This window comes from Macrobrachium nipponense, chromosome 9 (assembly GCF_015104395.2).
Source record: "Macrobrachium nipponense isolate FS-2020 chromosome 9, ASM1510439v2, whole genome shotgun sequence".
Lineage (NCBI taxonomy): Eukaryota > Metazoa > Arthropoda > Malacostraca > Decapoda > Palaemonidae > Macrobrachium > Macrobrachium nipponense.
Genome location: NC_061110.1, coordinates 79,634,216 through 79,660,715, shown reverse-complemented (window position 1 = coordinate 79,660,715; position 26,500 = coordinate 79,634,216). Strand labels below are relative to the sequence as shown.

General features: G+C 40.5%; 2 protein-coding genes across 4 annotated transcripts in view; one reads left to right on the top strand and one right to left on the bottom strand.

Moving 5' to 3' along the window:
* Window positions 1-784, bottom strand: part of LOC135218505 (G-protein coupled receptor Mth2-like) — a 34,874-nt gene extending 34,090 nt beyond the window's left edge. For both annotated transcript variants that reach the window (XM_064254868.1, XM_064254869.1), the window contains exon 1: window positions 635-784. The gene's annotated coding sequence lies outside the window, so the exon portion shown is untranslated. The remainder of the gene's footprint in view (window positions 1-634) is intronic.
* Window positions 785-11,415: 10,631 nt separating this feature from the next.
* The window catches only part of LOC135218383 (elongin-C), a 69,842-nt gene continuing 54,757 nt past the window's right edge, over window positions 11,416-26,500 (top strand). For both annotated transcript variants that reach the window (XR_010315308.1, XM_064254672.1), the window contains exon 1: window positions 11,416-11,571. The gene's annotated coding sequence lies outside the window, so the exon portion shown is untranslated. The remainder of the gene's footprint in view (window positions 11,572-26,500) is intronic.

Genomic DNA, 26,500 nt, shown 5'->3' with positions numbered 1-26,500 from the left:
TGTAGTAAAATCAGCCTTAATATCTATTGATAAGAACGAGAGAGAGAGAGAGAGAGAGAGAGAGAGAGAGAGAGAGAGAGAGAGAGAAGCTGATTAATATATGGTTAATAACACTGGCGACACTTAGAGAGAGACTATGGGCTGCTCTACGAGCAAGAGCCCGTGCTGGCATAAGGCCAGCTTAATCTTCAACAGAGAGAGAGAGATTTATGGTTACTAAATACTGGCGTCACAACAAATATATATATATATATATATATATATATATATATATATATATATATATATATATTTGAGAGAGAGAGAGAGAGAGAGAGAGAGAGAGAGAGAGAGAGAATCTGATGAAAAATCAATCCTTCAAAGTCCCGAATGGAATCATATATTATTCTTAATAATCGCAACACTAATGACGTTTGGTGAATGTCAAAGTTAAATTCTAAATTTCATCAACGATAATACCTGTGATACTCAGTATGTATTAATTTTTTATATCTAGGCCAAGGCGCTTGTTCTGGCGAATGTTCTTGGAAATAAATTCTGGAATTTTAGATAAGAGAGATTTAAAAAAAATCGCAGAAACAATTGAAAACAGTACGCCTGGCGTCATTTGATATATCTAAAACTGCAAACTAACCTTCAAAATGAACAGTCTCCTTTTTTGCTTTGATAAACTTAACAAAGAATAGGGAATGTTTTGTAAGCACTACTTTCTTTCAGCTAACACCACCACAGATCACGTAAGACTGAAGTCACCTTCAGTCACACACCGTCCTAGACCGTGGTCGCGGACCGTCTTCCGGACTATGGTTGAGGATTTTTTTTTCTTTTAAGTTTTAATCAGGAGAGTTCGTACGTGCTTGTTTGTGTGTAGTAGTAGGAAGGCTCTTGTGTAAATTAACTATAGTTGATATTTTCATTAAAGGACTACTTTGGGGAGTTGTTTGTTTGGTGTTTTTACGTTGCATAGAACCAGTAGCAATTCAGCAACGAGACCAACGGCTTTGCGTGACTTCCGAACCACGTCGAGAGTGAACTTCTATCACCAGAAATACACATCTCTCACTCCCCAATGGAATGACCGAGAATCGAACACGAGGTCACCGAGGTGGCACGCCAACACCATACCAACCACGCCACTGAGTCGCTTCTACTTTGGGGAGTGTTCCTGGGTAACTCATATTCTCAGGGTTTTTATTTGTCGAAAAATGGATGTTAAAAAGACATCTCACACCTACAACACGAACACTTGGTTTCAAGTTCCATTCTGCAAAGGAGAGGAAAGTTGCATTCATGTACACATTGCTAAATATAAAAATGATTTTAAAACTAAACACCTCGCCAACAGTGACCATAGCCGTTGCAATGCCGAATTGTATAAATAAATGAAAATAAAGTTAATCGCAGCATAATTTTGAAAATACAAGTTAAAAGATGAATTACTTAATAATGTTCTGAAGGGTCAATAGTTGCAAAAATCAGACTTCATATTCTTCAAGAAACATAAACTAATCCTCTGGTTTTGAGTACTTGTGTCACCATTGCAAGGACGTAGCTAGGGATTTCATTTTTTGGGGGGGAGGGAGTCAAACATTTAGAGATGATACGATGAGGGCTTACTGCAAGGGTCTGAAGGAGTGGTAAATATATTTAAGACGAAATGTAGTTGGTAAAATTATTTGCAGAACTTATATCTTTCGTCTATCCTGTGGACTTGATCACTTAACTATAAAGAGCCACACAACGATGGTGAAGAAAAAAAAATATAAACAAACTGAAACTGATAAACTGAACGATTTCTCGATGGTCGTTATCCAAAATGGCAGTTTAATCTACAGACTCTGGAATAGGCGGAGGGTATACTTATCCACATTATCAGATTGAAGAAAGCAGTAGATTTTTCTGATGTTCTTAATTTTCGCACTTTTGCAAACCTCTTCACTTAAAAGCAAATTATTCATAATACCAGTATTCCCTTCAAATGAGTCATTTAAAGTGACGAGAGCTCCTTATATTTTTTTTTATTCAATGGCATGATCCGAATCCCAAGTGTGCCTGGCAAATGGCGCTGTAATATGTTCCGGTTTCTTCTTGTCCAGGGAACGACCATCTTCTCCAATATTATAACATTTAAAAAGGCGATCTGAAAAGGCTGGGAGCGTGTCGAACTCCAGCATCTTCAGTATAACATTTAACGTGTCGAATTCAATGCAAGATTTGCCGTGATACAAGACAGCAAACTGCATTTGAATGATCAAATCAACAAAGTTGTGACAGTTCTGGGATATAACACGAGGAACGTTTTTTTTATACAGAAATGCAGAATGAAAATACTATTATATTCAACAAGAGAGGTAAGAGTTCCTATTTAGTGACTGCAACACCTGTGGAAACAGAATTAAGCTTGAGGTTATGGGTGAATATAAATAAATATATATATATATAATATATATATCTATATATATATAAATTATATTATATATATTTATATATATTACTATATATTATATATTGCTACTTTCAAAATGCATATATCTCCTCTGTGACTGTATATTGTGTATAAGATTTTGTGCAACATTCTTTCAGATTCCTAGATAGCTTAGAGATAGGATGTTTTAAATGTGTGTTCAGATTTCGCATAACATAATGTAAAAGAATATATACTTAACATAGAATGTAGAAAGAGAGAGATTTTCTTTGTTCATTCGCAACTACGATTGTTTCCCTATTATGTCAGCATTGTGAGATTAGAGGAACTCCAAGATCTCCGTTTGCTTTCCTAATCTGTCAACACGTTTGATAAGCGAGCTCCAGTCTTCGCGTTGTTATCAAAACATGTCAGTCTTGATTATTGCTCGACTTCGTCTCGATTGGGTACGAGCATTATTGTATACTGGTCTTGTACGTGTATGTCTTTGATCAAAGCCACGTGCAGATTGTTGCACATTTTGTATGTAAAGTTGCGTAAGATTTTGAAGTTTCTAGAAAGAATTGTGCCAAAAACGTTTTGTGTCATCCCCAGTCCAGTTTCCGCAAGGGAAAAGAATTTCATTACATCTTCGATACTCGAAGCGTTCAGATCTCTCTCTCTCTCTCTCTCTCTCTCTCTCTCTCTCTCTCTCTCTCTCTCTCTCTCTCTCTCTCTCTTGACATCCTTTAGATTATATTAACGTAACGTAAATTGGTCACTCGTAACTTGAGAATTTCATATTTGATATTTCTTAGAGTTTATTTAGTATTATTTAGTGTTTTTGTGGAATCTGAACAAATATTGTTGTTGTAATAGCGCCTAGTTTTTGTGAAAGTGTAAAACAAGCCTACAGCAAAGAAAGAAGTTGGTATACCAAAAAGGTAAAGTGTGTTATATTTTTAACTAATAATGGATAGGACCAGTGGTTAACTATTAACTAATAACAGATGGTTACGAAGGTTTGGTAAAAACTGATGGTTACGAAGGTTTGGTAAAAACTGATGGTTACAATGTTTTGAGTGAAAAGATTTACACTTTTACACATTGCAAATTTTTGTGTTTTGTGTTTGTTTCATTTTTTTGTGCATTTGTTCATTTTCTTGTTGAAGTGTGCCTTTTTATTTCGATACTGTCCACATTTTTCTGTATTTTCATTTACATTCACAATTTAACCCTTAAACGCCGAGTGGACGTATTTTACGTTGACATTTTTTGTCTCTTAGGTGCCGACTGGACGTATTTTACGACGACATACAAAAGTTTTTTTTTTAAATTCGCGGAAAAGTACTTATAGGCCTACCAGCCAAAAACTCTTGAATCACGTGCCTTGGGGGATGCTGGAAGTTCACGGATCAAGGTGTTGTTTTGTTTACAATCGTTACGCAGGCGCGCAAGCGCGAATTTCTTTCTTGCCGCACTAAAAAGTATCGGTGACACATTTCGGAAATTATTTCGTCCCTTTGACATAATTTTTGTACCATTCTAAATTAGCCATTACATAGAGTATTATATATGAAAATGTGTGCATTTTTATGTAGAATACAACAAAAAATACTTATGATTGTAGCTTTTACCAGTTTTGAGATATTTTCATATAAATAACGATAAGTGCCAAAATTTCAACCTTTGGTCAACTTTGACTCTACCGAAATGGCCAAAAAACGCAATTGTAAGCTAAAACTCTTATATTTTAGTAATATTCAATTATTTAAATTCGTTTTGCAACAAATTGGAAGTCTCTAGCACAATATTTCGATTTATGGTGAATTTATGAAAAAACTTTTTCCTTACGTCCGCGCGGTAACTCTTCCGAAAAAAATCATACATGCGATTGTGGTAATGTTTGCACCATTTTAAATTAGCCGTTACATAAAGTTTTATATATGGAAATGTGCGCAATTTCATGCACAATACAACTAAAAACAACCCATGGTTGTAGCTTTTATCAGTTTTGAAATATTTTCATATATAAAATGGTAAGTGACAAATTTTCAACCTTCGGTCAAATTTGACTCTACCGAAATGGTCGAAAAACGCAATTGTAAGCTAAAACTCTTAAATTCTAGTAATATTCAATCATTTAACTTCTTTTTGCAACAAATTGGAAGTCTCTAGCACAATATTTCGATTTATGGTGAATTTATGAAAAAAATAACATTTTCCTTACGTCCGCGTGTTAACTCTTTCGAAAAAATCATACGAGCGATTGTGGTAATGTTTGCACCATTTTAAATTAGCCGTTACATAAAGTTTTATATATTAAAACGTGCGCAATTTCATGTAGAATACAACAATAAATAATTGAAGGTTGTAGCTTTTCTCATTTTCGAAATATTTGCATATAAATCACGATAAATAGAAAAAAACCACGTTCGGTGAACTTTAACTCTAACGAAATGGTCGAAAAACGCAATTGTAAGCTAAAACTCTTACAGTCTAGTAATATTCAGTCATTTATCTTAATTTTGAAACAAATTCGAAGTCTCTAGCACAATATTTAGATTTATGGTGAATTTAGAAAAAAAAACTTTCCTTCCCTCAGCGCGCGGATTCTCCACCGCAAATCTCCGAAATGCGTACGTCGTATTCTCGGAATATTGGCTCCGTTTCATATTAGGCATTTCATAGAGTGTTATATATGAAAATGTGCGCAATTTCATGTAGAATAAAACGAAAAATATTTGAAGGTTGTAGCTTTTATAATTTCCGAAATAATTGCATATAAAAGAAATATAAAAAAAAATCGACATTCGGTCAACTTTAACTCGTCAGATATGGTCAAAAACTGCAATTGTAAGCTAAAACTCTTACAGTATAGTAATATTCAATCCTTTGTCTTCATTTTGAAACAAATTGGAAGTCTCTAGGACAATATTTACATTTATGGTGAATTTTTGAAAAAATATTTGTTTACATCCGCATGTTACGAATTCATGCATCATTTTGTGATAATATTTTCTCTGTGTTGCTTTTATCGTTTTACAATGTGTTATATACCAAAATGATCGCAATTTAGTGTAAATTACAACGAAAAAAAAGTAACTCGTTACCTTAAACTGCTTTGCGCATAGCGCAATTTGAATACAATTATATATGAAATTTTGTTTTCGCGCTATCATATATCGCATTATTTATATATGATAATGATAATTTTTTTCATTTCTGATGGTTGCATACTAAACTTCAGGCAATGAAAAAAAGGAGCTAAAAATGAACTCTTAATCTTGAAAACTAAGCGCGCTGTGATTTTTTGAAAAAAATATTTTTTCCGCTTCCGCTCTCACTCTGAGACCCCTTAGGCACACGGAAGACGATTTTTAATATACCCCTTCGGCGTTTAAGGGTTAATTGACTTAGTTATTTTCATTAATTAGTCGTTGCACATTTAATTAAATTTAGCACTTGTGAATTAATTTGCATTTACTTAGAATTCTTTTCAAGTTTTACTATTGTTTAGCACTTGTGAATTAATTTCTAATTTTCAATTATTGCCTAACACTTTTGAATTTTGATTGAATTAATTTTCTTAAATTTTGTGATAAATTGATTTTGATTTAATTTTACTTAATTGATTCAAGAATTAATTAAACTTTACTTTGTTTTCAAGTCACAGTAATTTTCCCTGATATTGGGAATTTCACTTATAAATTTTGAGCTTAAAAATAAATTTTTGCATTTAAAATTTTTATAAGTGTTTTCTTTATTTTATACCAGTATATGATTATGATTATGTTAGGTAGAAACATAGAGTGGTGATTAATCTGTTTTCTTTCAATTTACTTGAAGTGACTTAGAACAAGGGAAGTACTTAGACTTCTGAAATCAGGGAAATACTTAGACTTTTACAGTTGTTGATGGAGTGATGCCCTTTGATTAATTTAATTACTTACAAGATTACCTCACACTTGTTTTGATGAACTTAGTCTGATTTTCTGCAATACTGGTAAGTTGTTAAGGGATCACTGTTGCCTTTAGAGTATCCAGTTGTTTAATACCTGTGAGGAGGGTTCAGGTGTCTGGGTTTTGTGAGGTATCAGTTAATGAATGGTAAGTGTAGTAACCAGATACTTGGCCCCTCGTAACAATATATATATATATATATATATATATATATATATATATATATATATGTGTGTGTGTGTGTGTGTGTGTGTAATGTATAGATGTATAAATATGTGTATACATATGAATACGTATATATATATATATATATATATATATATATATATATATATATATATATATATATATCCATAAATGAAATGTAAATTAAACTAATAGTATATTTATCTTTTAGGTAGAGGTAAATAATTCATTATAAAATGTGAAACTAATTACTGTTCTGTTTATTCATATTCGTTAACAGAGGTAAACATAAATATTCCTTTGCATGGGTAGTTTTCTTCCCTCATGAAATGAAATTGATCAAAATTGTCGAACCATAAGATTAAACTAATTTGAAACTGAATTAATTTTCATATTGAAATACTGAGTTAGTTGAAAATATTCATTATAAACTTCAATAGTACGCATAACGAAATAAGTTTCTCGCTTTACATCACTGGGAAACCTTTGGGTACTTCTCTATAGATTTTAGGTGCATGAGTGGTGTTCCTAGGAGCCAACCTTCTCTGTGTCCCTGTAGTACTACCAGTTCTCCGATCACTGAAATTTCTCATAAAAACCAGGAATGTGAATATGCTATCAAAAGCTATTTGCTGGCTAGCTTAGAGATTTATCTTACCACATCTAAACTTTGTCCTAGTCCAGCATCAAGAATATTTGCACGAGAGCAACTGTTAAGTACATGCTTCTAAATATTTGAAACCAAACCTTTTGGGTTTACCTCTGAAGAACTGTTTATCCGTAGGCTTCCCATAATAGGACCCCATGATTTCACTAATATCAAAACTTTTGTTGATATTTTGGTTCACAAACTTTATTGATGTGTTTGAAAACGGAATGAACCTTGTATAATTTCTTGTGTCATCTTCATGTTATCAGCTAAATATATATATATATATATATATATATATATATATATATATATATATATATATATATATATATAAAATGATTTGCTCAAATGTGCTTCTTCTCGTGTCGCTGGTTACACGACTATTACATTACACACATCATGAGGCTGAGGCCAATACACCCTTCACGATGGAAGTTTACTATAGCCACTAAGTATTAGAATTGAAAAGAATGTTCTACTTCCAGCAACTGTCATAATACCTACGAGACTTCCTTTCTAAAAGAATAATTCCCATCATGCAATGAAGGAGTCGACATCAGTGAAAAAACTTATAAGAGTATGCAATTTTAATAGCCACAATTCCCTCTTAACTTCTTGAATTCGTTGCTCTTTTTTGGATACGCTTGTCACTACAAAGCCTGAAGATCCAAGTTCAAAGAAATTTGAAGAAATTGTGAGGTCTGGTTCCGGGAAACGAACATATGTCCCATAATCACAAGGAGGCCACGTTGCCGACCTGACTATATGATATAAATATAGCGAGCATAAGAGAGAAAGAAAAAAATTATAATAACTGAAAACCTGTGGGACTACTTAATTAGTAGTTAATTCATTCATTTTAAGGTCCTTCATAAACATTTTACAAATATATGGGTCCAAATGGTACAATCCCAGACTAAGATTTAGTTGGTTTTTATTAGTGATTTGTATAATTGCTGATTCCAGTAAATTTGTTGAAACATAGTCGCTCAGATGGATAAATAGTGCATTTGAAATCTGGGCTTTTCTAAATGAATACATACGTATGGTGCTTAATACGTACACCCAAATTTTTACTTGAGTGGCCAACGCAAAAAGACGAGCAATCCTTACAAGGAATTTTGTAAATGATGTTATTTGTTATGGGCCTATTCTTAATTAGCATACCTTTAACGGTATTGTTATAAGAAAACACAACATTAACATTAAAAGATTTAAATATTAATTTTATGGTTTCAAATCCACGAAAGTAAGGTAAGCTAAGTACATATTTAAGGGTTTCTTTTTCATTACTAACAACACTATGAAACTTTTTGTGAGCTTTTTGATAACATAAATCAATTATATGAGGTGAGTAGCAGAGATCATTTCCTATCTTTTTTATGCATTCTATTTCTTGGTCAAAAAGATTGTGGACTGGTAATCTGCAAAGCACGTAAGAACATGGATGAGAAAATTTTAATTTTAATATTAAGATGGTGGCCAGACTTGAAATGTACACATGTTAAATTATTTGTGGGTTTCCTATAAATACTGAATTTACACTGGAAAGATTCTCTATGTATTCATGCATCTAGGAAAGGGGTGACATTGTTATTTCAATTTCAACAGCGAATTTTATGGATGGCACTAAATTATTCAGTTTAGACAATAAATAATTTATATCGATACCAACAAGTAAGACTACTAAGATGTCATCTACATATCTAAACCATTTTAAGGGGACAAGTGTGATATTCGGGAGGTGCCATCTTTCAAAGAATTCCCTGTATAAGTTTGAAAGGAGAGGTGATAAGGGATTACCCATGGCCATACCAAATATTTGTTAGTAATATTCTCCATTAAAAGTAAATCTGCAATCACAAATACACAAATTAATCAATGAAATTATGTGACTAACGGACATAGGTAATTCATGCAATACAAGTTCATTACTTAAATATTCTAGCACAGAGTCAATAGGGACTTTTGTAAACAATGAACATGCATCAAAACTGACAAAGATAAAACTAGGGTTTAATACAATGTTATTTATTTTTTCGACAAGATCAGGAGAAATCCGGATGTGTGAATTAGATACCGTTTCAGGTAGCGGGGATAACAATAATATATTTAGATAGTTTATAAGCAATTGATCCTACAGTACTATATATATTATATAAATAATTGGCCGCATAGGGTCGTTTTCTTTATGAGTTTTAACTAAGCCATATAAATAAGTTAATGGGGGACACTTTACAGTTAATTTACACAATTCTTTGTTATCTTTAAGAATTTATTTCATGTTTCAAGCTATAATAATTTTCCTCTTATGCTCGCTATATTTATATCCTATGTTTGTTTCTCACTCATTCTTTGAACATTTTTGTAAATTTCATGTTACTAATACAAAATGTATTGTTTTTCGAATAATGACCAGGCACCCCTATCCTTAATCTAATTTCCCGATTGTACTAAATCTGTATTGCCCGAGCGTATGTGCTTCCTTGTTTTCAAAAATGTATTGTTTTCTGAATAAATTATCTGCGACTACGTGTGTGTGTCTGCCTATAAAATCTCTAATCTAACCCACGGGCGTTTTTTCGTTTCTTTAAAGTGAGTTGGACCTTATGTTAATCCTGTAATGTCAATTTGTATACTAAGCCTACTTGTATTGTTTCTGCTCTGTTCAGATCAGTTGTGCTTCAAGTAAAAAGGGTAGTGTAGACCAAAAGATCTTGGCATTTCTCGTCTTTTCATTTTTCCTCCGTGACATTACCTTTGTTTATACAAAGCATCATGTTATATGTATTTCATGATCAAATTATTTATATATGTGTGTGTATGTTATGGATATAGACACATTCATTGAGTTATATCTATATATATATATATATATATTATATATTAATAGCTACACCAGAAAGTGCTTGTACCTTCAAATGTGTGTTCAAATGTGCAAACAAATATGCTCATGTACACATGCACATAAGACCCTGTTATTGCAAGTGTGTATGTTTATGAAGAAGTGTTAAGTTCTACATATGTATAGATTTCTATGAAATCACATCAAAATATTCACACAAAAAAATCCGGACATTACGTGAATCTGTTCACACCCATGCCCAGCGGCAGGAAACCCTACCAAGCTCAAATTTTTCCTTTTTTCTACTTTCGAAATAATGTTACATTTTCATTATTTTATAATACAAGAGGACAATCCATTGAGCATTGCATTTGACCATATTTATTTGTAAAAGGCATATACAGTAAGAAGAAGACTTACTGCATATCATTACAAGGTGCCCATGTGATGCTTCTGTTTCTTACCTCTTCACTCACTAGTGTTTAAAGTAACACTAGTTTTATATCTGGAGCCCTACAAGAATATGGATAAGCCAGCAAGAAGATTAGACATGTTTGTTAAAATCTTAATAGCTATTGGTTCTCTGAACATCCTAGTATTTTGTATAAATTTGTATAAACTTGTTAGCAGGATTTCGTGCTGCTGGGCGTTAAGGGGTTAATCACTCTTGTACAGCATGTTTATTTTTCGAAATGTGGCCCTACAGAGCAGCATCAAGTAAACATAAAAAAACTACGTATTCACAAGATCGTGTTAGTCTATACCAAAATATTAGCTGAAGGAGATAAAAAAAAAAACTACATTGATCATGGAAATCGATGGGATAAGACCACTCCTGATCCTGATTGAGTTCCAATGGTTAGCTACCTATTGAAGAGGGAATTAAAGTTAAAAAGTATTTTTACGTAGCTATATTGCGCTGAACGATAATAAAACCAAGCATGTAAAATATCCCAACTCAAGACCTGTCTTTTCTAATAGAAAGCAGTTTGACACGAATAAATTGTTCATGAAAACGGTTGATACCGCCGGATAAACCAAAAGGAGGGGGATTTTTGCAATTTTGCATCTGATATAAAGATAGACTGGGATAGTTTGGAATTAACAGTTCTTTTGTCCACGATACATTAGTTTCAAGTATCTTGCTGTATCACATACATAGATAATAGTTTAAGCACAACATGATTCTGAGACATGCTAAAACCGTGAGATGTCTGTACACACGGACTGTAAGATCATGTACAAATGATTATTTATTAATGTTTTCTAAAGATATTTGGGAATCTTAGAATTATGGGTCGGTCGATGGAGACAAATTATCGCCAATTTTGGTTACAGAGGCGTTCACTTTTCATAATGAGGTGCATTACTAAGTCGTCCAATGCTCTAAGAATCCATGTATGTATGTGTGACTGTGATGTTCATATGTTTCGAGACTTCGATCACGCTGCTTTGGTCATCTGTTCGGAGCTCCGTGTCATGAAGAAGAAGCTGTTTACCTTTTGATTGGTATCAAGTAAGGTGAGTTCATGAAGATAAAATTCCTATTTTCGATGCCACATAATTAGACTTTTGTTAAACTGGTTGGATTTTATTAACGATGGAGCATTGCAGTATGTATTCCCAACATGTGCGTTGGAATATGTTGCGTAGATTCAGAAAAAGCTTTGTCATCGAGGTTAGGGACTACCTTTTCCACGCTACGGTGGGGAAGGTACTGCCATCGGCAAAGCATCACAAAATGCCCAGTTTACACAGGATTTTAAAATTTGTTTATGATCAAGGTTGACACTTAAATTTGGATAGGTTGTACGTAACATACCTAGGCTATGCTTTTGCGGGCTAGGCCTGCGGTAGATGTAGGCCAAGGATTGGCTTGTTAAGATTTAGGGTAAACAACCGAGTGAACTACCTAGGCCAGTCTTGCCCACTCGTTGACCTACCTTCCAGAAAAAGTACTTTAACTCATCCTGACACCGGAGATGGACAACAGTCACAAGTCAATGGTCATGGAAGCAACACCTCGAGAGCTCTACTTTCCTCTCAAATTAGGTAGGGGGGAAACACCACCTTGGATCCATTGTTATCAGGTGGATCAGCCTTATTCACTCTATATTTAATTGGTGAAATAAGAATACAATTAGGGTAAACAACCATGGACGATCCATCGTCATCACTTTGGCCAGGCCTTATTCACTCGATATTTAGGGTAGAATATCACGACAGGCCAACCCTCATCACGGTGGACGGGTCTTATTCACTCGATATTTAATTGGTGAAACATGAATACAATTGCAACTCTAAGCATACCATTTAAGACTGAAGTTTCGTCAACATATTGTGATATATGAAAGCCCCATACGAACTAAAATAAGCATGTGAGCTCTTCGTAAAATATGTTTTCAAGGCAGTTTTGAAATCCAATATGGCGGCTACGTTTTGCATGGACGGTTCTCATCAGTGACGGCCAACCATCTTCCCCAGGCATTCCAGCACTCATTTGAACAATGTTAGCGTATGTATGTAACGTTTATTGATCTTACTCAAGATTGCAGTTGTAATCAGCACAATAAAACAACATTTTGTTGCCTATATTAGTGAAAGTATGAAACTTGTTATTCCCAGGGTTATGGTTGGAACTGAATTCATTCTTACCTTGTAATCAGTGGTTTTATCCTTACTGCCATCACAACTGAAACTCCACAGTGCTTATTTGATTGTAATTATACACATTTTGGTCTTAATTCACTCCACAGTGCACTCGAACCACATTGCTGTTCGTGTTTCCTAAGCACTCACTCCGTAAACAAAGTTACGAGCAGCAGACGACAACACTGATTATGAGATGCAAAGCTTTATTCCCTTAATTGTTTACTTTACTCAATATTTAGTTTAACTCTACTTCAAAATGTTTATTTAATTCATGTCCATTATCCCTTTTTTGCAGCCAAATTAACCCCCAAAAATTACAAATGTTTCGGATGTATACTTACGAGCAGACGACGTGAGGAAAAATGGCTCATCGTTGCCAATCTAGTGGAGCGTCACACATACGCCGATGCATTTACAAACTGTTTCGATGAATTCTAGTTGTCATAGTAATGCAGTAATGATAAAATTGCTCTAATATGTATATATACTACAAATAGATACGCTAATTTCACTTATTTCCCCGGTTTTGTGTAAGTCTTATACCTAGTTTGGAGGGTAAACACATACCAATTGACAACACTGATAAACAATTGAAGAGCGCAAAACGCCGCAAAGAATGCCGTAGTCCCCTTGAATAAGTACGAATAAGTGCTGGTAAGAGGTGGGTTTACGATTGTTGTGATGAAAGTGCCCCAGCGTCTATGGGTACAAGTGGTGTGTAGATTTAGCACATGAAATGGGAAGTTTGTTGACACAAGCGACTCCGTAAACATCAAGATAGCGTCAATCTTCGAAACATTTTTAGTTGTAAGTAAAAATTTCTAAAGCGTTTTGGTGAGATTTCCACTGCCGTAGCCACCCTTTTCAGTACCCTCTGTTTAAATCTTAAAATTTGGCCTTAATTTCTAACTTTGGAGAAAATACTTACTTCGAAAGGAGAGTAGAGGTCTTTATCTCCGTTTTTCACCAACAAGAAGTCGCGACTGATGCCCATCTCCGGTGTCAGGACGAGTTATAATGTACTTTTTCGGAGGGTGGCTAGCGTTGATTGTAGGTGGCCTGCTTGGCCTGCTGTGATATTTTACCCTAATTGGTGAAACAAGAATATAATTACAACTTTAATCATACCATTCAAAAGATTGAAGTTTCATCAACATAATGTGATATAGCCTAGGTATGAAAGCCCCATACGAACTAAAATAAGCATGTGAGCTCTTCGTAAAATGTTTTCAAGGCAGTTTTGCAATCCAATATGGTAGCAATCGTGTGGCTGGCCGGTCTAACCGCGGACAATCCACCATCTTTCCCAGCCTTCCCAGCACTCATTTGAACAATGTTAGCGTATATAGCCTATGTAATGTTTATTGATCTTACTCAAGATTGCAGTTGTAATCAGCACAATAAAACAAAATTTTTTTGCCTATATTAGTGAAAGTATGAAACTTTATTCCCGGGGTCATGGTTTGAACTGAAATTCATTTTTACCTTGTAGGTAATCGGTGGTTTTATCCTTACTGCCATCACAACTGAAACTCCACAGTGCTTATTTGATAGTAATTATGGTCTTAATTCACTCCAAATTACACTTGAACTACATTGCAGTTCCTGGTTTCTAGGCGCTCACTCCACAAACACAGTTGCGGGCAGCACACGACTACAGGCAGTTGGTTTTATGGATTAGGTCATAACCTGTTACCATACTGGCTTCGCCCCCGGTCAGGTTAGGCTACGCACCCTAAGTCAGGTTAGGTTGGTCCGTTTGGTTAGCTCACAACCTTTGTTACCATACTGGGGGGTTCAGGGTAAGTAGTAGGCTAGCGTAGCCCGCCTCGCGATTGTAGAGTAAGGGGTCAACCTGCTGCTAAATTGTTTGTTATTTTGCTCCCGCACTCACCTTGTCAGTTTCCTCCCACCCAAAAACCCCAGTTCCCAATGGCGTCCCCCTTTACTGTTTCTCTAAAGTTTTCGGCGGTCTTCACCACTCGTATCCGTCTCGCCCACCCAAAAACCCCAGTTTCCCAATGGGATCCCCCTTTAGAGTTACTATTAAGATTGTGTCTCTACATTGTTTTTTTGTTGTTTTGCTTAAACTTTCGGATCTACTTTGTTTGTTGTTGTTTTGGTATCACCGCCATATTGGTTTTGGTGTTCTTCCACCAATTTCAGTCGGCGGTTGGGTGGGCCCGGAAAAATGTAGGTGCTACAAGTAAACAATTAAGGAAATAAAGCTTTGCACCTCATACACTGCGTACTCTTGTGCTGCCCGTAACTGCGTTTGTGGAGTGAGTGCTAAGGAACCAAGAACAGCAACGTAGTTCAATTTCAATTTGGATTGAATTAAGACCAAAACGTGTATAATAACAATCAAATAAGCACTGTGGAGTTTCAGTTGTGATGGCAGTAAGGATAAAACCATTGATTATTAGGTAAAAATGAATTTCAGTTCAAACCATGACCTCGGGAATAAGAGGTCTCATACTTTCACTAATTTAGGCAACAAAATGTTTTATTGTGCTGATTACAACTGCAGTCTTGAGTAAGATCAATAAACGTTACATGTATACGCTAATATTGTTCAAATGAGTCTGGGAAGGACGTGAGATCCATGCCAGTTACGAACAGCGCCTCAGTCAGTCGACACCATATTGGATTTAAAAACCGCCATGAAAACATGTTTTACGAAAACATATTTTACGAAGACCTCACATGCCTATTTTAGTTCGTATAGGGCTTTCATATATTATATTATGTTGACGAAACTTCAATCGTTTGAATGGTATGCTTAAAGATGTAATTATTCTTGTTTCACCAATTAAATATCAAGTAAATAAGGGTGATCTGCTTGAGTTAGATGGACTCAAGGCAATTGTTTTACCCTATAGGTAGGCTAATACTAGGCTACCTAGCTACTAGACTAGCCGGTATATCAGGGAGCAAATGCAAAGTGAGGGGTCAAAGCTACTGAAGAAATAGCCTAGGTAGTGGGTATTTCTGCAGTTTGGATTTCAATGGGAATAATAGGCTATGACCAAGGGTAAAATTCCGAATGGCCGGCCTCGACCTTAGCACGACCACCTTCTCGAAAAAGTAAATACATCCAGTAGCCCAGGATAGACATTACCTAGTCAAGAGCCAGTGTCAGTCACAGCAACACCTCGAGACTTCTACTTTCCTCTTGAAGTAAGTTTTTTCTCCCAAGTTACAATTTAAGGCCATAGGGTAAACAGTCGTGTTGAGTCCATTTCACTCGAGAAGACCACCCTTTTTCACTTTATATGTAATTGGTGGAACAATAATACAGTTACATCTGAAGCATACCATTCAAAAGATTGAAGTTTCATCAACATAATGAAACTTATGAAAGAGCCATATGAACTAAAATAAGCATGTGAGGTCTTTGTAAAATATGTTTTCACATAAGTGACTTACAAAACAATTACATTAGCTGTACTCTTTCTTACCTGGCAGTCGAAAATTCAAATTCCTGGGGTGGTAGCAGCGCTGCCATTGTTTGTGTAGGTGATACAGATCCCGCCCACTTTGGGAGTACCTGGTACTGCTAATCTTTAGACTTCAATTTGTTTTCTGCCTGCCACGGGGTAACACCGGTGGTTTGTTGTTGCAGTCGACTTTCATCGCCATTGTGGATTTTTTCCTTTTGCTGATGTACAATTTCTTGGTTGGCTTTTTTGCTTCATCAGTTAGCTTCCTAGTTATTAACAAGTTATTACGAAGATGTCTGATGCTAGTTCTTCTTCAGTTAGGTGCTGCAAAACTAGATTAGCTAAACTTTGTTACGATCCGCACTCCAAATGTGTTAAATGTAGGGGTCAGTGCTGTAGCAAGGAATTAACCCTTAAACGCAGAATGGACGTATTAAACGTCGAGTCAAAATCTCCCCCGATTTCCGAATGGACTTACCATACGTCGGCTCAAAAAAGTTATTTTGTTCATGAAACTTACCTGTCAGATATATATATAGCTGTATTTTCTGAAGTCCCGACAGAAATTCAAAAACTTCCGGCACACACAGTGGTCGGCCAGGTGGTTAGTACCCATTCCCGCCGCTGGGAGGCGGGTATCAGGAACCAGTCCCATTTTCTATTCATAATTTTTCTGTCGCCGGTGCTGGAAACACCTGTTTTCAGTACCTCCGTCTTAGGATTTTGGAAACTTCATGGCCGCTAAATATCCTAATTGTCTTTTGATTTATTGACTTGGATTTGTGGCTAGGCATACGCTATCTTAAATTGTTTTGAATATGATTCATTTTTGTATATCTGAATCTAGTTAGGCTAGTTTCAGAGGGTGTTGTCTGCTAAGATAGGGTGTGGCTACCGAAAGCTTCGGTAGTTCCGCACTCGATATGCACGAGGGCTATGTGTCTTGCTTCTTTGTTGAGATTTGTCATGTAAGGAGTGTGAGACTTTGTCTAATTCCATAAGGAAGACGTATGATTCATATGTACGCAATTAATCAGTAAATAAAGTCAGGGTAGGCTAACCTACCTGTAGACTATTTTGCCTAACCCTGTAGTATGGCCTACGGGCTATAAATATGTCTCGTGAGGTAATGCCCTTTACGTTATAGATTCCATCTGTATCTTGGAATCTAAGGTGCTCGCTCTCCTATCATTGTGGTGAAAAGTGCTACTTCTGTAGTTGTTACTCCTAACCCTGTAATGTTGCCTTCGGACCCTAAACAGTTTCTGTAGAGGGTATTGACCTTTCTCTGATACTCTATCGATTCGTAACTTAGAATCGAAAGTGCTGGCTTTGGAGAGCAAAAGTGAAGTGGCTAAGTGCAGTGACAGTGCCCCTTGTGTAGTGGAGGGTGCGTCAGATCGCCTTATTTCGCCTCTAGGCCGGGACCTCTGCTTGACTCCCAAGAACAGGGAGAGAGCATGTCGAAAGCCGAAGGAGGGTTACGAGAACTTCCCACCGATCTGACGTGCCTTCGGCAGACCTGAAGTTACTCCCAGGCTGCCAAAGTGCGTGCACGAATCCTGAAGGATTGCTTCTCGTCCTCCGAAGCGTCCTCCCTGCGCAGGGTTTGGAGCTTTCGGAAGGACTCGCGCCCTTTAAATAGAAGCTTTATAGAAGAGGACGTTTCACGTCCTCTCTCTCTCTCTCGTCATGCGTTGCAGTGAGAAGTAAGAAGGCGAACGTCGCCTGAACTCGTGTACGTCTTTCCACCGAGAAAAGGGAAAGCAAGTCATATTAGCAGGACGCTTTTGAGCGCGGACGTCCTAGCTTTGTTGCTGTGAGAATAAGAAGGCGTTTCCCTCGCCCCGCGTATTCTCACACGATCAACCCTTCACCTGAGACTGCTTCGTGCAGTCGGTTTTCTCTCCGAGATGTCTAATGCTCTTCCCTGAAGGCAGTTTCGCTTGCATTGACGCCTGTCAGGAGCGTGACGCTTTTCTGCACGCTTTTTTTTTGACGCTCGGCTTTCTGGACGGGACGTTCGGATGGACGCCAGGCGCGCGCGCGGTGTGCACGCCAAGCGCGCACCAGTAGACGCCGAGGCGAGCGCACGCCAGTGGATACAGAGCGCGAGCGGCGCCGGGAGAGTGCCGCGCCGAGAGTGCTCCGCTGCTCGCCAGTGGACGCCAGCGGGCGCGCGCCGAGAGTGCTCGCTGCTCGCAATGGACGCCGAGCGTGCTCGCTGCTAGTCAGTGACGCCGAGCGCGCACGGCCAGGTGTGTCGCCTGGCTGAACGTTTCTGTTGAAGTCTTCAAGCTGATTTGGGCCTAAAGATTTTTTACCTAACTTCGGTGATCCCTTCTACATCGCCTGCGAAGAATGTGAAGTAAGCAGTGCTTCGGAGGAAGCTTAAAGTGAAAGGCAACTTCGTTTTCGAAACCCCAGCAAGACCACGGGTTTCGTGAATTATAGAGGTCTTTGTCAGTTAATATTGCTTTGTTCCGATACGTAATACAAACCCTCGTTCCTTTCACAATAGCGAAGGTAACTAGCGGGCAGCGGACGGTCGTAAGCTTCGAACAAGGGGAGAACGGTAGTTAACTGCTTGTCCGATCGTGCGCGCGCCCGCGCGCCCGAGAGGTGAAGAATCACTTTTGCTTTCGGCCGCGGGTGTGAAGGACGTGTTCGTCATCGCTCTCTGCCCGCTTCATCGTCGTATGCTTTGTTTATATTGTGTTTTGTTCATGAAACTTACCTGTCAGATATATATATAGCTGTATTTTTCCGAATCCGACAGAAATTTAAACACTTACGACACACGCAGTGGGAGTCAGGTGGTTAGTACCCATTCCCGCCGCTGGGAGGCGGGTATCAGGAATCATTCCCATTTTCTATTCATAATTTTTCTGTCGCCGGTGCTGGAAACACCTGTTTGCAGCACCTCCGTCCAGATTTTGGAATCTTACTAGCTACTTGAGTATCCCTTTTGGTTTTTCTTTGGTATCTGATTGGATCGGTGGCTTGGCACACGTGACTTTGGTTTTGATTTGAATTTGGTATTGATTTTTCTTTGATCAAGATGTCAGGGTCTAGTTCTGCTAGCGCTAGATTTTGTTCCATGTCTGAATGTAGAGGTAGGCTACTTGAAAGCTTCAGTAGACCCACATTCTGTTTGTAAAGTTTGCAGGGGGAATGAATGTACGTTTTGAAAGTCGTTGTAAGGAGTGTGAAAGACTAACAGAGTCGGAATGGAAGGCGTATGAAACCTATCTTAAGAAACTTGAGCGAGATAGGTTAAGGAGGTCTTCCTCCAGGAGTGTTTCAGGTAGGCAAGATTTAAATTATTCTCCTGCTAACCCTCCTTCTGTAGATTATGCTCCTACCCCTGTAGTGTTGCCTCCGGCCCCTGAGACAGTGTCGGTAGAAGGTAATACATTATCGCTATTCTTGAATCGATTCGTAACTTAGAATCAAAAGTGTTAGCTCTGGAGAGCAAAAGTGAAGAGAAGTGCAGTGAAAAGTTGCCCCTTGTGTAGTGGAGGGTTGGGGGTGCGTCAGATCGGCCTCATTCCGCCTCTAGGACCTAGACCTCTGCTTGACTCCCAGATTACGGGGAGAGAGCATGTCGAAAGTCGAAGGAGGGTTACGAGGAACCCCACCGATCTGGCGTGCCTTCGGCAGCTTCTGACGAACATAACCCACAGAACCTGCCAAGGAGCGTGGCGCGTGCACGTCTTCTCAAGGAGTGCTTTTCTTCTTCTGAAGCTTCCTCCCCGCGCAAGGGTGGAGCTCTCATACCGCATCACGTCCGCTGAAAAGGACGGCTCGCGTTCGGGACGCTTCACGTCCAAGTTGTCTCCGGAACTTTGCTCGTCGCCTGATAGTGCGTTTGCTGCTTTTCCTCCGCAAGAAGAAGCGTAAGGATTATTCGGAGGCGGAATCTTCCCTAGATGTTTCTTTTCGAGCGCCGCATTCGCTCTAAGGTGCGTGAAGCGGCGGTTCCTGGGAGTAGCAAGAAGGCGTCCCCTCGCCACTCTCCTGCTCACAGGATCAGCCCCTCCCCAGAAAAGGAGGCTTCACCTACAAGCAAGATTCTCCAGTCTCTTCAGCAGCAACTTCGAGATGTTTTTCCTTCGAGAGACTGTTCCACGTCGCCGTAAGAAGGATGACAATCTTCCTGTGAAGAGGTCGAGGCGTTCTCTCTCCCCTCTCCTCGCTCGTCTCTCTCTCCGTTTGAGTCTCCCTCTAGAGTTCGTTCTGCTCCCCAGCAACTTTCTAGAGGAGGCGAGAAATTAGTTTCTCGCTCTCGTGAAGCGGTTGTTTTCCTTGCTGCTACGAAACTTGTGGATAAGAAGCGAGTTTCTTTAGATGCCGAGCGCGCTTCTGTGAAAGTTCAAAACGCGCTTTGAGTGGACGCCGAACGTACTTGGTGCAAGTTTCGCGAGCGCCAGTGGACGCTCAGAGAGTTTTAGCGACGCTCGGCGTGCACCAGTGGACGCTCGGCGCGCATCAGTGGACGCTCGGCGCGCACCAGTGGACGCTCAGCGCGCACAAGTGGACGCCAGGTGTACACCTGCGGCGTTTTGAGCGCGCTTCTGTCGGCGCCAGTAGATTGGCTTCGGACGCCAAACGCGCGCCTACGGTACGGACGTCAGTTTTCCACTTCCGCAAGCACAAGCGGAGGCGGAACTCTTCCTGTTCGCGTTCTTTCTCTTTTGAGAAAAGCTCGGGACTCTTCTTTACTTCCTCCGACTTCTCCAGTGTCTGAAGAGGAAGTTAGTGACGCTTTTCGTCGAAGTGGACGAAGAACAGCAGTTGGCTCCAGTTTCGACGGACTACAAGGTTTTGACTCCGTTACTCAGTCAGTCTTTGCAGACACTTCCAACCTGAAGCTCCACGTACTCCTCCCTCTCAGTTTTCGTCTTCCAAAGCTGCTAAGATCTCGGGCTTTGTGAGAATGAAGAAGTCGCTTTCTACGAAGCAAGCTTTTAGAAAGGTCCATGATTGGATGGAAAAGGAGGAAAGCTTCGGGCAAGACCTCTTTCGCTTTACCACCTTCAAGACTCGGTGGCAAAGCTGGTATGTGGTATGAGACGGGAGAAAACGTCGGAGTCAAGCATTCCAGCCTCAGCTCAAGGAGACTTGGTAGCATTGTAAAATGCCACCAGAAGATCTTTTTTGTCTTCCTCGAAGGTCTCGTGGACACATAGCGAGTTGACTTTCACCTTAAAGGCCTCTTCAGGACACTAGAGGTCATTTAATTTTCTTGACTGGTGGCCTGGGAGTATTGGATGCCAGGTCCAGGAGTTCTGATTCCATCAGTCTGGGGGGGGGGAGCTGTCCAGTGTATTGTATTGCATGGACAAGGCCGTCAGGGATGGTTCTGAGGAATTGGCTGCTCATTTCAGCACGGGACTGCTTAAGAAAAGAGCACTTTTTTGCAATTTTACTGCAAAGTCGGTATCACCATGCGCAAAAAGCGGATCTTCTTTTCGCTCCTTTCTCAGAACATCTCTTCCCCCAGTCTATGGTAAAGGACATAGCTGCTAGTCTCCAGGAGAAAGCAACTCAAGACCTTCTGGCACAGTCTTCTAGGAAGCCTGCTACTTCTTCGTCTTCTGGGTCTCCTCTGCTTTGAAGAAGTCGAAGCCCTTTCGATCCGCTTCTTCCTCGAAGCCAGCCCCTCGAGGAAGAGGCTCTTTCAGAGGCAAGACTCCCGCTCCTTCCAAGAGCAAGAAGTGAGAGGGAAGTCCTTCAGACACCGCCGGTAGGAGCCAGGCTTCTACATTTCGCGAAAGCTTGGGAAGAGAGAGGTGCCGACGCTTGTCTCTGGACATCGTCAAGAAGGGGTACAGAATTCCTTTCCTGATGTTACCCCCGCTGTCTTCGACACCAAAGGATTTGTCTCCGTCGTATCAGGGAGAAAAGCAGAAAGTGCTTCACGATCTACTAGATCAAATGATCGAGAAGCAGGCAGTGGAACAGGTCTTCGACCGGAGTTCTCCGGGGTGGGTTTTACAACCGTCTGTTACTAGTGCCGAAGCAGTCAGGGGGGTGGCGCCCCGTTCTGGATGTCGCAGTCTAAATCGCTCGTTACCAAGCAGAAGTTCAAGATGGAGACACCTCAATCCGTGCTTGCAGCTTTAAGACCGGGGGATTGGATGGTCTCGTTAGACCTTCAGGACGCATACTTTCACGTCCCCATCCATCCCCGATCAAGGAAATACCTGCGGTTTGTCCTGAAAGGGAGATTTTCCAATTCAGGGCACTCTGCTTCGGTCTCAGCACGGCGCCGATGGTGTTCACCGTTCTTATGAAGAACGTTGCGAGGTGCCTCCCATTCTTGCGGAAAAAGGATCTCTTCTTACCTAGACGACTGGGATTCAATGCCTGGACAAAGTGTCGGCCTTCAGGGAAGGAAACATGCTCGGTGATGGGGAAATGGAGAGTCTGCTGGGGACCATTTCCTCACTGGAGAAGTTTGTTTCTCTGGGAAGGTTGCACCTCCGACCACTTCAGTTCTTCCTCTCAAGCAATTGGTCACGCAAACAGGATCTAGAAGAGGTCTTGTTTTTTGACGGAAGAAGTGAAAAAGCACCTCAAATGGTGGTTGGATCCAAAGAAGCTTGCGGAAGGACTTTCGCTCAAGCTTCGGAACCCCGACCTAGTGTTGTTCTCCGACGCGTCCTCCACGGTTGGGGAGCAACACTGGGAGGGTTTGAAGTGTCAGGCACCTGGAGAGGGGAACAGGTGTCCTGGCACATCAACCTAAAGACTCTCAGCGGTTTACCTCGCTCTAAGGTTCTTCGAGGAGGGAAGTCTCCAGCAAAGTGGTTCAGATAAACTCGGACAACACCACAGCCTTGGCATACCTCAGGAAACAGGGGGAACTCACTCTCATTCTCTGTTCGTCATCGCGAGGAATATCCTGATTTGGGTCGAGTCGCAAAACGTCACGATTCTGACAAGGTTTGTGTCAGGCGTGGAAAACGTGCGAGCGGACCTTCTCAGTCGGCAAGGACAGCTTCTGCCGACGGAATGGACCTTCATCAGGAAGTATGCCAGGCGCTATGGGAAGCTGTGGGGACCGTCCTCATGTGGACGTTTTCGCAACTTCCCGAACGAAGAGACTTCCGCTGTATTGCTCCCCAGTTCTGGACCCGGGAGCAGTGGCAGTAGACGCCCTACTGTGGAATTGGTCGGGACTAGACATTTACGCTTTTCCCCCATTCAAAATCCTCGGGAAGTAATGAGGAAGTTCGCTGCATCAGAAGGAGCGAGAATGACCCTCATCGCCCCCTTCTGGCCAGCGGCCGACTGGTTCACGGAGGTGAGTCCTTCCTAGTAGACTTTCCGAGGACTCTGCCCCTAAGGAAAGATCTACTCAGACAGCCCCACTTCGAGAGGTACCACAAAAACCTCCCCGCTCTGAGTCTGACTGCGTTCAGACTATCAAGAAGTTGGCCAGAGCGAGGGGTTTTTCAAGACCTGTGGCAACGGCGATTGCCACCGCAAGGAGGCCCTCCTCAATCGCAGTTTACCAATCAAAGTGGGCTGTCTTTAGAAGTTGGTGCAGAAGGAGGGCATTTCCTCCACCCCTCAAACCTCTGTGAGCCAGATAGCAGATTTCCTTCTTCACCTTAGGAAAGAAGCGAAAACTAGCCGTTCCCACGATTAAAGGCTACAGAAGCGTGCTTTCTGTGGTCTTCAGACATAGAGGACTCGACTTAGCGAATGATAGAGACATTCATGATCTCATTAGATCATTTGAGACTGTGAAAGTTCTCCAACCTAAAGTACCACGTGGAACTTAGACGTGGTACTGAAGTTTCTCATGTCGAGTCAATTTGAACCGCTCCATTTAGCCTCGCTTAGGAAATCTTTACTAAGAAGACCATTTTCCTAAACGCTCATGGCGACGGCGAAGAGGGTTAGCGCAAATTCAAGTCATAAGCAAGCATATTGGGTTTCAAGGATCATAGTGCAGTTTTGTTCCTTAAGTCCTACGTTCTAGCAAAGAACGAGAACCCTTCCAACCCTGGCCGAGAACGTTCGAGATCAAGGGTTGTCGGAGCTAGTGGGACCTGAAGCTGAGAGAGTCCTGTGCCTGTCAGGGCTCTCAAGTTTTTTATTTGCAGAGAACCAGAGCATGCAGAGGTTCTTCGAGAACTTGTGGTGCTCTGTGAAAAACCAGATCTTCCGATGTCGAAGAATGCACTGGCGTCTTCTTAAGAAGTACGGTTCAAGGAAGCCCATGAAAAGTGTAGTGAAGTGACATGGAGCTTCTGAAAGTGAAAAGCCCACGAGTTGAGGGCTATTGCTACTTCGGTGGCTTTTCACAAAATATGGCAATCAAAGACATTTTGGGCGCCACTTATTGGCGAAGCAATTCGGTGTTCGCTTCACATACCTGCGGGAGGTGAAAGCAACATACGAAAATGTTACTCGCTCGGACCATACGTCGCTGCAGACACTGTTTTGGGGGCAGGAGTAGCGCTCATCCTATCCTTTAATGGTTTAGGGAGTTTTTAACTTGTGTTATGGTTGTGGGGTTGACCGCCTGCGGCGGATCTCCCTTCCATTAGCTTAGTCTATGTGGATACTTTTGGTAGGCTACGCCAGGTGGTTTGGTTTTTACTTCGTTGCCCTCATTTGTATGGTCAATGGTCTAGTCACGTCGTGGTCTCGCCCTGTTGACAGATCATCTGGAGTGCACCAGCTATATAGGTCTCTACCTCGCTGGCAACTCTAGTAGCACAAGCAGACTTACGCGGCAGTAACCACGAAGTCAGCTATGCTAACAGGTAAGGAATCAAGATATCAATTATCTGCATATATATGTTTCCTAAAATCTTCTATTCTGTCTACTCCCACCACCAAAGGTGGGATTCAGCTATATATATATCTGACAGGTAAGTTTCATGAACAAAATGATATTGTAATGATACAATTAAGTTTGTTCATACTTACCTGGCAGATATATATAATCGAAGTACCCACCCACCTCCCCTCAGGAGACAGTGGAAATAAAAAATTATGAATAGAAAATGGGAATGATTCCTGATACCCGCCTCCCAGCGGCGGGAATGGGTACTAACCACCTGACTCCCACTGCGTGTGTCGTAAGTGTTTAAATTTCTGTCGGATTCGGAAAAATACAGCTATATATATATCTGCCAGGTAAGTATGAACAAACTTAATTGTATCATTACAATATCATTTTCTACTAATGGTTTGGTTTGACTTGAAAATGAAACTGTAAGTACACTGTTTTCATTTTCATTACTTAATTATGAATCAACATGGAGCTATCGCCGTAGAGACGGCGATTTCCGCTCTTTTCATGAATTGAACCCTTGAATTATGTCTCGGTGCCGAGGGCGGGCGCACTCGCGCCGAGTCATGTATTTTGGGCGAAAGTGTGTAATTGAAAGATGTAAGTACTCTTTTTCATTATATTTTTGCCCTGTGCGTTCGTTGCCGAGAGCTTGATTGCGCCGGCAGAGACCTCTTATTTTGTATGAATAGAATGCAATGAAAGTGGATTCGCAATGCAGTTTTCTTTTCATTTTCATTTATTAATTGCATCAAATTTAATTTTGGATCAATTTCCGCTCTTACCCGGGAATTAATCCTTACGATTTATTGCTGTGAAAGTGAAAATAGCAAGTGCAGTATTGTTCATTTTCATATATATTTATGATAGCATCATATTATTATGGATCAAGTTTCCGCTCTTACCGGGAATTGATTTTTCCCTCTTTAAGTTCTATGAAGTGAATCGCAAGTGCAGTATTCTGTTTCATTTTCATATTACTTTTCACTGCTGTGCGGGGGTAGGGGAAGCGAAGGTCTGCCAGGAAGTCGTCGGAAAGCTCTCCCGCGACTCCCTTGGTATCCGATTCTTCGTCTTCTTTCCTGCCCCCCCGCTCAGCTTCCTCGTATTTTGTTTTTGGGGTCTTCCTTCCGTTCGGGTGGGGCATGTCTCCCCCCCCGTGCGTGAGGGAACCCCTCTTACTAATCTGTCTGTGCTACCGCAGTGCTACAGACCGTGGGAGACGACCTTGGACAGGTATGGACCACTGCGGCTGCAGGGCGTGCCTAGCATCCACGATCTGCTGCAGAGTCTAGCGAGGTCTGGGGCGGTGACCTTGGAGTGGTCTCCACTACAACCTTCACGGCCGCTTATGCTGCTTCCCCCCGCTGGTCTACACTCCCCATGCTGTGTCGGTGACGCCGTCTGCCGCTTCTAGGGCCGGTCGCCGCCGTACCGAGAGGGGTATGCCGCCGCCGCCTGTGGTTTTTTCTTCGTGTTGCCTGCCCCAGACTTCCGCTGTTCCAGCAGCTCGCCCCTGGACCGGCCGCCAGTACCA